General features: G+C 44.7%; 1 pseudogene; it reads left to right on the top strand.

Moving 5' to 3' along the window:
* Positions 1–1,774: 1,774 nt before the first annotated feature.
* LOC120688896 lies at positions 1,775–15,957 on the top strand (annotated as a pseudogene).
* Positions 15,958–16,044: the final 87 nt, after the last annotated feature.

Here is a 16,044-nt window from a genome sequence, read left to right on the forward strand (position 1 = left end):
GTATATGTGTGTGTGTGTGTGTGTGTGATAAGCCCAGGTGTGTTGTGCGCCTCGGCTAGGGCTGGCTCCTGTGCCGAACGCAGCTGTTTAGGTTGGGCAGGCTATCCCTTGCCTATAGATGTAACCCTTGTGTTAAACCCTAATCAAGCAATAATTCCAAGCAAACCTCATTACTTTCATGGTATCACGAGTCCGGGATCCCCAAGATCCCGCTTCCGCACCCTAGCGTGCGTCCCCTGCACCGCTAGACCCGCCGCACCTCCTGCGGCGCTGCCCATCACGCACCGATCATCAGATCGTCATTGCCGATGGCCGGTCCCTCTCCTGCCTCCGACGCCGCCACCGCAGCCAAGACCGCCGCGGACGCTGCCGCCGCCAAGGCCGCTGCGAATGCCGCCGCGTCGAAGGCCGACGCGCATGCCGCTCGCCAGGCCGCGCATGAGGCTGCTCTTGCTCGCGTCCGACAAGCTGAGCAGGAGGCCACCTCCCACAAGTGTGACGCCGCGGCTTCCCGTGCGTGTGCTGCTCTGAATCGCGCCGCACACGAGGGCCAAGCCGCCGTCGACGCCCTGGACGACGACCGCTCCATCGCCACCGATGCTTCCCTTCCCGATGGCGAGGGCAATCTGTACGGCACTCTGCTTCTCCATGAGGCTGCCGCCGTCCTCAACCTGCACGCACAGGCAGTTGCCGTGCAGAGCATCCGGAGTCTCATTCCCGTCGTCCTCGACACCAGCTCCGGCAACTACTCCCGATGGAGGGAACAGTTCCTCCTCACCCTAGGGAAGTACCAGCTGCAGGATCATGTCTTCAGTGATCACCCTGCGCATCCCTCCCCTGACTGGACACGGATGGACTGCGTCGTACGATCTTGGCTCTACGGCACCCTAGCCAATGATCTCGTCAACATCATCCTTTCCTGGAGCGCCTAGGGCACCACCGCCCGCACCACCTGGCTCGCCATCGAGGCTCAGTTCCTTGGGAACAAGAAAGCGCACGCTCTTCATCTTGACGCCTGGTTTTAAACTTTGGTGCAGGGCGATCTTTCTATCATAGAATACTGCAAGCGCTTCAAACGTATGGCTGATGACCTCACCGATCTTGGCGAGACCGTCACTGACCGTACGCTTGTCCTCAACGTCCTCCGCGGCATCAACGAGAAGTTCATCTCCATCAGGCGTCATCTTCACCGGAGTCGTCTCTTCCCCTCCTTCCTGGAGGTCTGCGACGACCTCACCTTGGAGGAGCTCACCATGGCAGAACAGGCGTCCACCCCCTTCACTACGCTCCTCGCCGAGACGTCCACACCTTCCTAGTGCCCTTCTGCACCTACCCAGTGCCAGTCCAGCCAATCTGGCTCCGGCTCTGGCTCTGGCAGTGGCAAGGGAAATGTGGGGGGGGGGGGGGGCAGGTCTGGTGGCTCCTCCGGCAAGGGCAGCCGGGGCAAGCGCTCCAAGGCCGGGGCAAGCGCTCCAAGGCGCCCAAGGGCGCCAATGCTGCTCATCCCACCACAGGCGGAGGTGGCTCGAGCACTCGGTCTTCCACTGCGCCTACGTCAGCAAACAATGCGCAGTGGCCATCCTTCTACAACCTGTGGACGGGGGCCATCCAGATATGGCCCGCCCAGCGCCCTCCCGCTACTCCACCTGTGCAGCAAGTAGCCACCCCGGCACCGAACCAACAGGCGCTTCTTGTGCACCATCAGGCGCTGCAAGCTCAGCAGCAAGCGCTGCATTGACAGGTTCAGCCTGTCCTGCAGGCCTACTATGGCATCATGGTGCCTCAGCACGTCTACGGCACTGCTCCTACTCCTGTCGCACAGGCACCCCTAGGGTTCACTAACCCCATGACTGGCACCTCCTGGGATCAGCAGTCACTAGCCTCGACCTTCAGCATCATGTCGCTCCAGCAGCCCCAGCAGATTGACTGGTACTTTGACTTAGGTGCTACCTCGCACATGACCTCCAGTCCTTCCACTCTTTCACATATTTTACCTCCGCGGTACCCTTTTCCTTCATCAATTGTTGTCGGCGATGGCTCTTTACTTCCCATCACGGCCACTGGCGCTATGTCTATTCCTGGTCATCTGTCTCTTAATAATGTTCTTTTTTCTCCTAGACTTATTAAGAATTTTATTTACGTACACTAGTTCACCTCTGATAACAATTGCTCTGTTGAATTTAACCCCGCTGGTTGCTCTGTGAAGGATCTGGCGTCGCAAAAGTTGATCCTCAGGTGCAATAGCTCCGGCCCCCTGTACCCTCTGCAGCTTCCCTCGGCGCACGCTTTTGTAGCTGCATCTACCCCCTCGTTGTGGCATCGCCGTCTTGGTCACCCAGGTCATGAGGTCTTAGCGAAAGTCGCTTCAGTCATTCCCTTTTGTAATACAGCACCTAGCCAGACTTGTCATGCCTGTCAGCTTGGAAGTCATACTCGTTTGCCTTTTCAGTCATCAAACTCGCGTGCTACTAGTAATTTTGATCTTATACACTGTGATTTGTGGACCTTACCAGTTCCAAGTATTTCTGGATTCAAATACTATTTGCTTATTCTTGATGACTGCTCTCATTACTTGTGGACTTTTCCTCTTCGTGTTAAATCTGACACTTTTTCCACACTGGCAAACTTCTTCTCCTATATTCACACACAGTTCGGCATGGTCATCAAACTCGTCTAGTGCAACAACGGGCGTGAGTTCGACAACTCCTGCACACGCACCTTCTTCCTCACCAATGGTGTTCACTTGCGCATGTCCTGCCCATACACTTCGCCTCAAAATGGTAAAGCCGAGTGCATGATTCCTACCATCAATAATGATGCTCGCTCCTTGCTGTTTCTGGCCAGCATGCCTCCATCCTATTGGGTTGAAGCCCTTCACACAGCAACACACGTGTTGAACATCCTCCTGACCAAAACTTTGCAGTCTGCCACACCTCACTTCACTTTGTTTGGCACAGCACCTTCTTATGGTCATCTTCAGGTCTTTGGTTGTTTATGTTATCCTAACCTCTCCGCTACCACAGCACATAAACTCGCTCCGCATTCAGCCGCGTGTGTCTTCCATGGATATTCCGCTAATCACAAAGCGTATTGCTGCCTTGACATTCAGTCTAACAGGGTCCTCATCTCACGCCATGTTGTATTTGATGAGACCTCATTCCCGTTCGCCTCACAATCCACTCCTAATGCAACGGATTTTGAGTTCCTCTTGGATTAGACTGATTCTATGCCGGCTCCAATTGGACCCGTACAGTCTTTGCCTGCAGGTCCACCCATGGTGCCAGCTGCACTACCACGTGCGGCCACAGCCGTGCCATCTTTTTTGTCGTCCCAGCAAGCCGCCCTGGGGATTCCACCCGTGTTGTGCGCTCCAGTTGTCCCAGGAGCGCCTTCACCAGGTTCGGCTCCTAGCGCGGCGTCCCCGACCTCGGCCCCGGCGTCCTTTACTGGTGCCCCTGTGGCGCCCTCCATAGGTGGCGCACCTGCCGCAGCCTCCCAGGCTGGCGCACCTGCAGTGCCCACCCCTGGTGGCGCGACTGCCGCGGTCTCCCCGGTGTCTCTGGTCTTCACGTCGCGGCCCGTGCCTCCAGCTGCACCGGCCGCGGCTTCGCCGTCCACCGCCCCTCAGCTACGTCCACTGCAGGAGTATGTCCACGTCTACTCCCGTCGGCCTGTCAATGGACCGGCCCCTCCTCGACCTCTGCCACGTGGTGTCGTTCCGACGTAGCCCGTGTCTAACCAACACGGGATGATCACATGTGCAAAGAGTGGGCTGAAGTTTCCATCCATCCACACCGCCTCGACGCTCCCTCCGGTTCCTCGCTCCTATCGAGGAGGTCTTGCTTATCCGAATTGTAGAGGTGCTATACAGGAGGAATTCGATGCTCTATTGATGAACCGTACCTGGGATTTGGTTCCACGGCCACCGCATTGCAACATTGTGAGTGGTAAATGGGTGTTCAAACACAAATTCAAGGCAGATGGTACACTGGAGCACTACAAGGCTTGTTGGGTTCTCCGTGGTTTCACACAGCGTCCCGACAATGACTTCGATGAGACTTTCAGTCCAGTGGTCAAGCCAGCTACAGTTGCACAGTTCTGTCTTTGGCACTTTCTCGCAGCTGGCCGGTTCATCAGTTGGATGTCAAGAATGCCTTTCTCCATGGCAACATATCTGAGACAGTCTACTGCTCGCAGACGACAGGTTTTGACAACCCAGCTCATCCTGGTTATGTGTGCAAGCTCAATCGGTCGCTTTATGGTCTTAAGCAGGCACACAGGGCCTGGTACAGCCACTTTGCCTCCTACATCATTCAACTTGGTTTTGTGGAGGCTAAGACAGACACATCTTTGTTTGTCTACCACCAGGGCAGCGATACTACATATCTCCTGCTCTATGTTGATGACATCGTCCTCACTGCATCGTCACCTCAGCTACTTCGCCGTGTCATCTGTGCTCTCCAGCAGATGTTCTCCATGAAGGATCTCGGTGAGCTTCATCACTTTCTAGGTATGCATGTGCAGCGCACTAGTTCTAGCCTTCTACTGTCCCAGCGCCAATATATGATGGAGATCCTTTAGCATGCCGGTATGTCTGACTGCAAGCCTTGTGCCATGCCAGTTGACACAAATCCTAAGCTCTCTACGGATGGAGGAGTTCATGTTACCGACCCTAACGACTTTTGTTGTCTTGCTGGAGCTCTGCAGTATTTGACATTCACTCGTCCAGACTTAGCATATGCTGTTCAACAGGTTTGCCTCCATATGCATGATCCGCAGGGAACGGAGACCTGGTGATAAGGACACATTAGGAGAGCTATATAATCTCTTGAGATGGATGATTAGCCATTTTGATGAATTGACGTGCCGCCAGGTACCTAGAGAGTGTGTATCGTTCGTTGATGGGTTGCTGAGGAAGACCAGGCTCTTTGGAAAGGTCCATGATGTTATTGCCAGCACACATACTGACAAGTATCTTGCAGCCTCTATCTTGGAAAAATGGGAGTCTCATCTGAATGGAGATCCAATCTCCAGCATCAAAGATAGACCATCACCCCTTAAAAATATTGGTAATCTTGCTTTCCTTGTCTTTCTTTCTCATTAGCTGAAATGCTTTACTTTCTTATCTCTTTTTATTAGCCATGTTTTGGCAAGTATAACTAACATTCACAAGTTACAATATCTGCAGCAAGAAAGAAATCACAGCAGGTAGAGGAATTGCTCCAACCACAGGTGATAATGACGAGGACAAGTTATATGATCTATACAATGTATGTTGAGCTCTCAAACCTTCTGAAGTTCATATTTGGATGATCGGTTCAGAATCAAGTGTTGCAAGGCTTCGAAAAATTCAAAATATCTTTGGTTTGGGAAAGGGGCAGGAGCTCGTGAAGGAGGGATATCTGTGTTTACTACGCATTGCACTTGCTGATGAACTGGAGGGAGAAGTAGAGATACGAAAGGCCAGCAAATGCCTCACCATCATACTGAACCCAAAGATGCTCCAAGAAGCACACTTGTATAATAATTCATTCACTATTGTGATGACTTCTCAACAAGAAAATAATGCTGTTGAGAATCTTCAAGAATTCAGTCCCATTAGTGTCGCTTCATTTAAGAGCCTTCCTTTTTAGTTTTAGCTCAACTTTTTTTTGCCCTTCAGTCTGTATATGCTTTGCTTTCTTTTCGATATTGGCCACATTATGAGCTGTTGAAAACTCTGCATTTTGAGCTGTAAGCGTTCTTAACAGTTTCATGGATGAAAGTTGGACAAAGTATTGGCCTATATTTCTTAAAGATGTGATTCAGTGTGATCTTGGAGTCGTTCTAGGCTGAGGACAAATTTTGCTACATTGATGTGTCACATTTCATATATTGCGGTTGTTGTCATTGCTGCAGCCATAATTATGGCTATCTACGTGAATATTACTCCTACTACGACGCAGTGTTTAAAATAGCGGGCTAAGACATTTAGCGTTTGGTGTTTGTAGAAGCTAAGAAAGGCTATAGCTATAGCCTAGCTAATCCATTTATCGGTTCTATAAATAACATGTGTTGAGAAATCGACGCTCCTAACCTTGACACCGACTTCCGAGAAGTTGAACCTTAGTTTGATATCACTTCTTTTGTGGACCTTATGCCCACGCTACACCAAGAAGACATTCACCTAAACACTAATATGATAGAACAACTCTATATGAAAACTCAACTCTTTATTCACGATAACTTAGTACAACACATGACTCCTGTACTCTTTATGCAACTATCCTACCATGACACTACTACACTGCATGGCAACATTGTCATCTCCTACTTGAGACTTTTTATGGCATGGTATAGCAAGAGGGGAGAGGAGTACCCCTATTTATAAGACTCCATGGCTCATATGGTTTTTTCATATTTTCATCTTTTGCAGACTTCTTTACAAATATCTAACTCTAAAATTTTCTTCATACTTATCTAACTATACAAATATCTAATTTCCAGCGTATTCTATATTTCACCAAGAAGCATGGTGACCATAGTTCATGCATACTCTCTAATCTTCTAGAAGCTTCTCACAATTATACATTTCTACCTCAACATCATGCATAAATCTCTGAGTAATTTTACATATAAACATAAAATAAAAAAATATGTACTGAAGTACGTCTTGAGCTTCATTTGTAATGTATTGAAGTACGTTATTCTACAGCTACTATTTTTCTATTATCTTCTGTTGATGCATGTTTGCGGTTAGGCCAATTACCATAACTGCCATTGTCTAGATATTGCCTTTTGTCCCATCTCTCCTTTTTCCTCGTTATCTTTCTTATACGTGCAACACTTAGCAGGTTCCGCATGTGGATGTCCTTGAGCGTGTTTCATCTATTCTGAAGGATTTTGGATTTATCCTCCTGAGGCCATCAATATTGGAAACCTCTACTGTCTTATTACACGCATTTTGCGCTCTTTCAATGATAATAATTTTCATGCAATTATGGGATTGATAAGTTCATCTACTTATTAAATCTTACTTGTTTTTGAAGCTGCCTATATAATAAATGTTTTTTTTCTGAATGTTTGTTTCTGAAATGATATTAAGTGAAAACGCAGACTGTTACTTGTTCTTAGGTTGTGAAAACGCTGTGGGGAATTCCTGTACTATCTAGAATAGTTGATAGTTTCCACTTTCCAATTTCAGCAAAGCATAAAACTAGTCATTTTTATTGATTTAAGAATAGTATTGCAACTGCCACTTAATAGTTCATTTTCAGAAAAAACTTGTGTAGCTGATTGTTGAACTGCTGAACTGTTGAAGCTGCAGCTGATTGTGTTTATGGACAATGCACTAGAAACTTGTGCAAGTAGCTTTAGCTAGATCTTGCAGCTTGTACAACATTTTGTACATGTGTTTCATACAAACTGATACCTACCTCTTGTTGTATGTACACAGGAGTTCGAAGTATCAACTACTCCCCTTGACAAAGATGAGTTACTCAAAATTCGAGAAAAAATTGCTTCATTCATCATGGACCAGGTCATTAGTAGCAATGGGGATCACCACTACCAAAATCCACGTTTCTCAGCACATTAGGTAATGATGTGTGAAGTGCAAGAACATGAGATTAACCTATGTGATGTACTCTGAAGAATAATCTCTTATGTTGTCACATGTTATTTGTGTTGCTACTTGTGTGATGAACCTAGTTAACATACAGTAAACTTCTTGTGATGGAATCTATGTGCAATGCATGTGTGATATGGCTTTGTGAAATGTGCAGTTAAGGGCTTTGTGAAATGTGCTGTGATAATCATATGTGCCTGTGTGATAATCGTGTGAAATGTGAAATGCATTTGTGATATGGAACGTCTGTGGCATGTGGCATGAAGCAGGTGGTCAAAAAGAAAATTGAGATTGCAGACGCGTCTAGACTTCTAGTGTCTGTCAATATGTGAGTTATCGGTGACGCGGATCAAAGATCTGTGTCACCTAAGATAAGTTACCGGAGACACGATTTATAAGGAAGCGTCACCAAAACTGAACAGTTAGGAGACATGGATTTTTCACGCGTCACCAATATAACATTATAGGAGACGTGGAAATGAAAACTCGTCACCAATTAACAGATATAGGAGACGCGGAATTCCGAAGTAACGTCGCTGTTTGACGATATGGGAGACGCGGTTACATAAGAACTGCGTCTCCGAAAAGTCATCATTGGTGACGCGAGTAATACACGTCACCAATGACATTCACATCGGTGACGAAAATTTGGTGACGCAGTTTTTTTCGTCTCCTATGCTTGTTTTTCCGCGGCTCCAATCTGCGATTTTGGCATAGTGTAAATGCCTACACTATGAAGAGATACTTGGCCCACCTAACCACATGAACCAATATGGGCGCTTCCCCCTCCATGAAGCTGCTGAAACTTTCTCTGTTGACATGATTAAGTTGCTCGTACGCAAAGGTGTGTCAGCTAATGTACGCATGGCTGGCAATACAGTCAGTGTGGGCCTACTCCCACAGCATGTTGCAGTTGAGAACACTTGCTTGCAAAAGTACCTGGAGGACAATCTTTTGCCGAACCGAGAGCATACAAGCTACAGTAAAGCAGATATCTACAAGCTTTTCCATCTTCTGTATCTCCCCGAGATGGTTTGTTTTGCATCCCTCCTTGCACAAACTACTTCTGCAGAGTAATAGATGAAAATTGTTGACTAATGCCATATATCTTAAATCAATGATATTGCTTTTGTACTGAGCATCGTTGCACCTGCACTTCTCAAATGCAGAATTATTTCTATATATGTGAGTTTTTTTTAAGACCATGTGTTGACACTGCTTTAATTTTTTAACTAAAACAGAGGAGGTAGCAACTTCAAGCTACTATTAATGAATCTTAAAAATCTGTTTTCTTTTGCTTGGAGGTTATAACTCCAGGTTACTATTGTTTAAGGAACATAGGCAATAAAGCATTTTCTTAAACTCTTTTTTGCAGAAGATCTTCTTGGATACCACTAGGGAGCTTGCAAAACACACAAGTGATCTGGTTGATGAGGTCTGGAATTACATAAAGGATGGGAAACTTGTCCATGCAGGAGTTTTGCTCCTTGCAGCTCAAGAGCATATCCTCTTGGGATCTTCCTCCAAGAAAAATGGTAATAGTAAGCCAGATGGGTTTGCTACTATCGTTAATCGGATTGCCGACCACTTCTATAGCTTTGATTTGGAGACGGTTCAAAATAAAGAGGAGCTTGAGCAGCCACATGCAAATATAAAGTATCTTTCATCTGCATTGTTACTGGTTAATGCAATTTCCCAAGCTGGTAAAACTCTTCATGAATACAATCGGGTGCATTCAGAGGTATACCACTTTTGGTAGTATGCAGCTACTGTGTTTCTATTATCTTCTATAAATTGGCATACCTGTGATTACCATTAATGACACTTCTCTAGATATTTCCTTTCAGCCCCTTTTTTCTTTTCATCTTTATTTTTCAAGCTGAAAACTTTTGCAGGTTTCACATGTGGATGTCCTTGAACGTGTTTCATGGATTCTGAAAGATTTTGTTTTTTATCCTACTGAAGAAGGATAAAGATGAAACCTCCTACTGAATAAAAATTTGGGCAAGGGTATAGATGTGCGACTGAATTTTTTAGGGGCATGGAGGTAATGACCAATTTACATAAGGGACTCAAAATGAAAAGTCCGTTGAAGATGCTCTTAGAGCACAATAGTAGCTGTCTACTCCTACACAGATTGGCCGTGTCTTGGAGACTATTCGCACTCAAATTAACCTAACCCTCGCGCGTGGAGGCTCGGCTTAGGGCGTGTTTAGTTCGCGATTTTTTTTCGATTTGGCTACTGTAGCACCTTTGTTTTTATTTGATAATTAATGTCAATCATTGACTAATTAGACTCAAAAGATTCATCTCATCATTTTCAGCTAAATTGTGCAATTAATTATTTTTTAAACCATATTTAATGCTTCATGTATATGTCTAAAAATTCGATGTGACGAGAAATTTTGAAAATTTTGGGAACTATACATGACCTTATTATCAATCAAACACCACATGGGAGCCGAACTCCTGCGGCCGGTCGCTTGGCCCTCGCGAATCCTCCTCACATAAATCCCGGCCACCGATCACGCTGCGCGCGCCGCCACTCGAGCACGTACCAGATTCCGATCACCCTCCTAAACCCCGCGAAGGAGCCCAACCCGGCCGCGGCGCCTCCTCGCTCCATCGGGGCAACCGCCGGCGACGCAGCGGGCGGCGAGCCCGGGGGCCGGCCCCCGATCCGCGCCATGGAGAAGGTGAGCGCCCGCGGACTCGTTTCCGCTTGGGGTTGTGCAATGTCATTCTCTGCTCGTGCTCTGTTTGTGTTTTTGTGGCTGCGCCCGCACGATTGCGAGTTTATGAAATATCGCCGGTTAAGTGTTTGAAACGATTCGGCGCGCGAACGCGATGCAGCTGGTTGGGTTGTGCAAGAATTGGGATCGCGTTTCTAGCGGGGGGCTTTGGTGGAGCTTTTGAATCAGTTCTGTTCTGTATATCCAGGGCTACGTCAACCTGGTGCCGTTTTGGTGATTAGGGAGGCGTGATGCACGATCTCCGCTGATTGTGTTTCCTTTTTCTTTGGATTTAGCTGGCATTTGTGAAACCATACCGCCCTTGTTGGTTGTTGCACGGAGAATGCATCTTACATTTTGATTTGGCATGTCTGCAGCCACTAGATGAGAAGGAGTTGGAGAGGAAATTGAAGAAGGATCAGAAGGTATAGACATCTCCAATTGTATTATCCTTTGCTGTTCATGATGTAACTGAATATTTGGTCGAGTTTTGTGGAACGTGCGTGCCCAGTTTAAACCAATTCCGTCGTGTTCTCTGGCAGGCGAAAGAGAAGGAGGAGAAGAAGAAGCTCAAAGCAAAGCTGAAGGAAGCGGCTAGGCTCTAGGTGGCTGCAAGCCTGCAACGGCTTAATGCTCAACCTCATGTGTCATGTGTGATGCATTTTATTTTATCTCTTTGCCGTGTTGATGTCGGTTGTCTGTAGGCACAAGCAGCATCTGATGGAGGTGGAGCTAAGAAGAGTGAGAAGAAGCTGAGAAAGAAAGGCACCACAGATGAGAGCCCTGAGGATTTCATTGATCCTGAGACTCCTGCTGGACAGAAAAAACTGCTGGCATCTCAAATGGCAAAACAATATAATCCCGTTGCTGTTGAGAAATCGTATGTTGCTTTTGTTTCTCTATTGACTCCTAGCACCAGAACTTTCTTATAACTCAATATAAGAAATATGTGGATAATTTTTTCTATTTCCCTTTCTCCATTTTGTCATGCAGCTGGTATGCTTGGTGGGAATCATCTCCGTATTTTGAAGCAGATGCAGCAAGCTCAAAGCCACCATTTGTAATAGTAAGTGCCTTCATTTTCTAAAGGGTTATATATAGAACAAATATTTGCTCGCACTCATTGTGTGGCACTATTTGGTTATCTGACCTCACACAGCATTTTTTGGGGTAAGAGATTATGCCTTTTTATTTCTTCACTGTGTGTTATGATTTTCTGTGATTGATGCACTTCTATTTTGATTCAGGATGCTATAATTCGCTGGCTGAGAATGTCAGGCTACAATGCTTTATGGGTTCCTGGAATGGACCGTGCTGGTATAGCTACACAGGTATTGTTCTGTTTGCTAGGCTGAAGCACAAAACACAAATATGGGACCCCAATATGTTTCCTCTGCATGAGGCATGAAATTGTGTGTTTTATCTCAAAATCATGTAAGGCCAATTTTGATCTTCTGATTATGGGAGTGGTGTGATTGTCTCTTTATCAATATTTTATATGGTAGCAAGTATCAGTTAAATTATTTGTTTTTGCACCATCAGGTGGTGGTTGAGAAAAAACTCATGTGTGATAAGAATCTATCAAGGCATGACATAGGACATGAGAAATTTTTATGTGAGGTAGGTGCTTTTTTCTTACACATGAACAATTCAACTTCAGTAGTAATATGTCCAAGTAGTATATTGCCACATTGTTGATAGTCATTGTTTCAATACTTATGTAGGATTTACTGCCTAAACATGTGTTCTATAGACTATAAATCATGTCAGTGAACACTGAGAAAAAAAAGTCATGAGCCTAACAAGATGGCTCTGGACTCACATGATTATATGTCAATATACCAATTGACACACATACAAAACTCTAAAACTTTGTAGTGGCGCACAATAGGTTCAATTTACTTAATTATTTGCAAAAAGAGAACTGTGTTTCATTCCATATTATAAGTTGCTGGTTCATTCTCATATTTCCTTGTTCCCTTTGTTGAATCATTTGTTTGCTGGTTCGTTCTTATATTTCCTTGTTCCCAATGTTGAATCATTTACTTCATAGGTCCTCAAATGGAAAGAGCAGCATGGCGGTGCCATTCTGAAACAACTTCGCATGCTTGGGGCCTCATTTGATTGGTCACGCGAGGTATTCCTTTTTGTTTTTCTTGTTGGTTTAGCTTGAAAAATCTACATTTATGTATACTATATTTTTGTATAACCCTCAATTTTTTTTTCAATCTACGTACAGTGTTTTACAAGGCGATACATCAGGGGTCGGCATTGAGCCCTTATTTATTTGCTTTGGTGATGGATGATGTCACAAGAGACATACAAAGTGATATCCCTTGGTGTATGCTCTTTGCTGATGATGTGGTGCAAGTTGACGAGAATAGAGCAAGGGTTAATAGGAAGTTAGAGCTGTGAAGACGCACGTTAGAGTCAAAAGGTTCAGACTTAGTAGGGGCAAGACCGAGTACATGATGTACGATTTCAGCGCATCTAGGCATGAGGGTTGTGACGTTAGTCTCGATCGGCAAGTGGTGGCCCAGAAGGACACTTTTCGGTATTTAGGTTCGATGCTACAAAAGTATGGCGACATTGATGAAGATGTTAGGCATAGAATCTCAGCTGGCTGGTTGAAATGGCGTCAATCTTCTGGTGTCCTCTGTGACAGGAGGGTGCCACAAAATCTAAAAGGTAAGTTCTATAGGACAGCGATTCACCCGGCGATGTTATACGGTGCTGAATGTTGGCCTACAAAAAGGCGACATGTCCAGCAATTGAGTGTGACAGAGATGTGGATGTTGCGGTGGTTTTGCAGGCACACAAGGTGGGATATAGTCCGGAACGAAGTTATTCGGGAAAGGGTAGGGGTGGCACCAATTGAGGAGAAACTTACTCAACATTGGTTGAGATGGTTTGGAAATATCCAACGGAGGCCTCCGAAGGCGCCGATGCGTAGTGGGGGTGCTAAAGCGTGTCAATAAGGTAAAGACGGGTAGAGGTAGACCTAAACTGATTTGGGAGGAGTCGGTTAAGAGAGACCTTAAAGATTGGGATATCTCTGAGGAGGTACCTTTGGATAGGAGCGCTTGGAGACTAGCTATCAACGTGCCTGAACCGTGACCTTTGTGTCTTTTGGGTTTCATCTCTAGCCTACCCCAACTCGCTTGGGACAAAAGCCTATGTTGTTGTTGCTGTTGTACGTACAGTGTTTTACAATGGATGAACAGAGATCAAAAGCTGTGACTGAGGCTTTTGTCAGGCTGTATAAGGATGGTTTAATTTATAGGTTAGTTTTCTTGTTGAAAGTTCTGCTGCTTTGTGGTATTTTTGTTCTCCATCAACATTGCACATGCATTTGTTTCTGTATTATGTATTATTTTGGAGTTCTCCCATCTTTGCTTGATACATGTTCTTGACGGGTTACTCTGTTACAGAGTTCATCGTCTTGTGAACTGGGATTGCACACTTCGAACAGCAATTTTTGATATTGAGGTAGACAAGGCTTCCACATTAACAATACAGTGGACAGCTTGACTCCTGGCATAATTGTGTAGTATCCAGTATTATGTTTCAGTATATGATATAATTATGTTTGCATCACCGCTTTTCAGGTTGACCATGAGGATCTTAAAGGGGAAACTCCGTTAGAGGTTCCTGGTTATAGATCCCCAGTGCAATTTGGTGTTTTGATATCTTTTGCCTATCCTCTAGAGGAAGGTTTGGGTGAAATTATTGTGGCAACTACATGGATTGAAACAATGCTTGGCGATACTGCCATAGCTGTTCATCCGCAGGATGGAAGATATAAGCACTTACATGGAAAATATGCCCTACACCCTTTCAATGGCCGAAAACTCAAAATAATTTGTGACGCTGAGTTAGTGGATCCTAGTTTTGGTACTGGTGCTGTCAAGGTTAGTGTGCTCACCCGATGCTGTTTTGGATATGTTGGTTTTTATTTTTCCTATTCGGGCTATTTACATATTGCTATAAGTATCCACTCTTATATCTACTTTGGATTTTACTGCTATCTTGCAGATCACACCAGCTCATGATCCCAATGACTTCAAGGTTGGGGAACGCCATAACCTTGAGTTCATTAATATTTTCACAGATGATGGGAAAATAAATGAAATGGGAGGCTCGTAATTTGAAGGGATGCCACATTTTGCTGCTCGAACTGCTGTTATTGATGCATTGAAGAATAAGGTGTTGCTATATTATTTATTTTTTTCTGCTATTTCTATCCAGTTAATTTTACATCAATCTTGTAGCTGGCTTGCATTCATTTTTATTCAGATATCTTAACATTCTATAGTTAGTTACTAAGAGATCATTATTTTATTGAATCAACTTGAAAAAAACTTTTATAGTGGAATACTGTTGACTTGTACATTCCAATAGCAGACAGAGTAGTTCTACACATAATTTGATTGAACCTGAAGCTTAGCAATTATTACAAAAGTATAGTCAATTGTATGGGTACTTTGTTGTGTTAGCATTCCTGTTTTTATTTCTTCAATTGGCTTGCCTTATAAGTAGCTGAAATGGAAAAACTGACATTAAATATTCTTTTCCTTGAAGCGATGTTATATTTACTAGTGTAATTCCATTAGAGCCTTTTTCTGCCTCAGCTTTGTTCTCGTGCTGGTATTGTCATAATCTGGGTCGTGTTTTCGTAATTATGTGCGACATTTGTGTGTGTATTACTTATCATTTTCTTACTTTAGTTGAAACTTGTTACCTGTTTGTATACCTTGCTGCTACCATCCATGTTTTTCTGTATTTTTTGTTACTGTAATTGCAAAATTATAATCAGTTTGCACTTGTCAATCAAGGGTCTCTACCGAGATACAAAAAGTAATGTGATGAGCTTGGGTCTGTGTTCAAGATCTAAAGATGTTGTGGAGCCAATGATCAAGCCCCAATGGTTTGTTAGTTGTAACTCGATGGCAAAGGGAGCTCTTGATGCTGTGAAGTCCAAAAAAATTGAGATCATTCCACCGCAATATGAGCAAGACTGGTATAGGTAATATGCTTTTTCTTACTTTAGGCATGCATGCTTTTAAGTATAAATCATGTTTATCCTCCTAGAATTAGTTGACAAATGATCAGTGCCGCATGAATTTTCTTTGTGTTGCAGATGGCTTGAAAACATTCGTGATTGGAGTCTATCAAGACAACTATGGTGGGGACACTGCATACCTGCTTGGTATGTGACATTAGAAGATGATAAAGAGAAAGACATGGGTTCTTACAGTGACCACTGGATCATCGCAAGGGATGAAAATGATGCAATCCTGGAGGCAAAGCAGAGGTATCCAGGGAAGAAATATCAGTTATATCCAGATCCTGATGTACTTGATACATGGTTTTCATCTGGCCTCTTTCCATTAAGCGTACTTGGCTGGCCAGACGATAAACCTGATCTTAGTACATTCTACCCTGGTTCTGTTCTTGAAACTGGATCAGATATCCTCTTCTTTTGGGTAGCACGGATGGTGATGATGGGAATGCAACTCGGTGGGGATGTGCCGTTTCAAAAGTTAAGTAGTATGGAAAATTGTAGTTGTGCCAAATTCTTCTCTTGTCAATAGCTGTGCTGTTAATTTTTCCGCCATAGTGTAGAACACTATAACTGTTAGCGCGCCCCACCTAGCCAACCCGACCATAAAACCCAGGTGTTATAGTGGGAGGGGTGGGGGCTTT

The sequence above is a fragment of the Panicum virgatum genome, chromosome 9N, assembly GCF_016808335.1.
Source record: "Panicum virgatum strain AP13 chromosome 9N, P.virgatum_v5, whole genome shotgun sequence".
NCBI lineage: Eukaryota > Viridiplantae > Streptophyta > Magnoliopsida > Poales > Poaceae > Panicum > Panicum virgatum.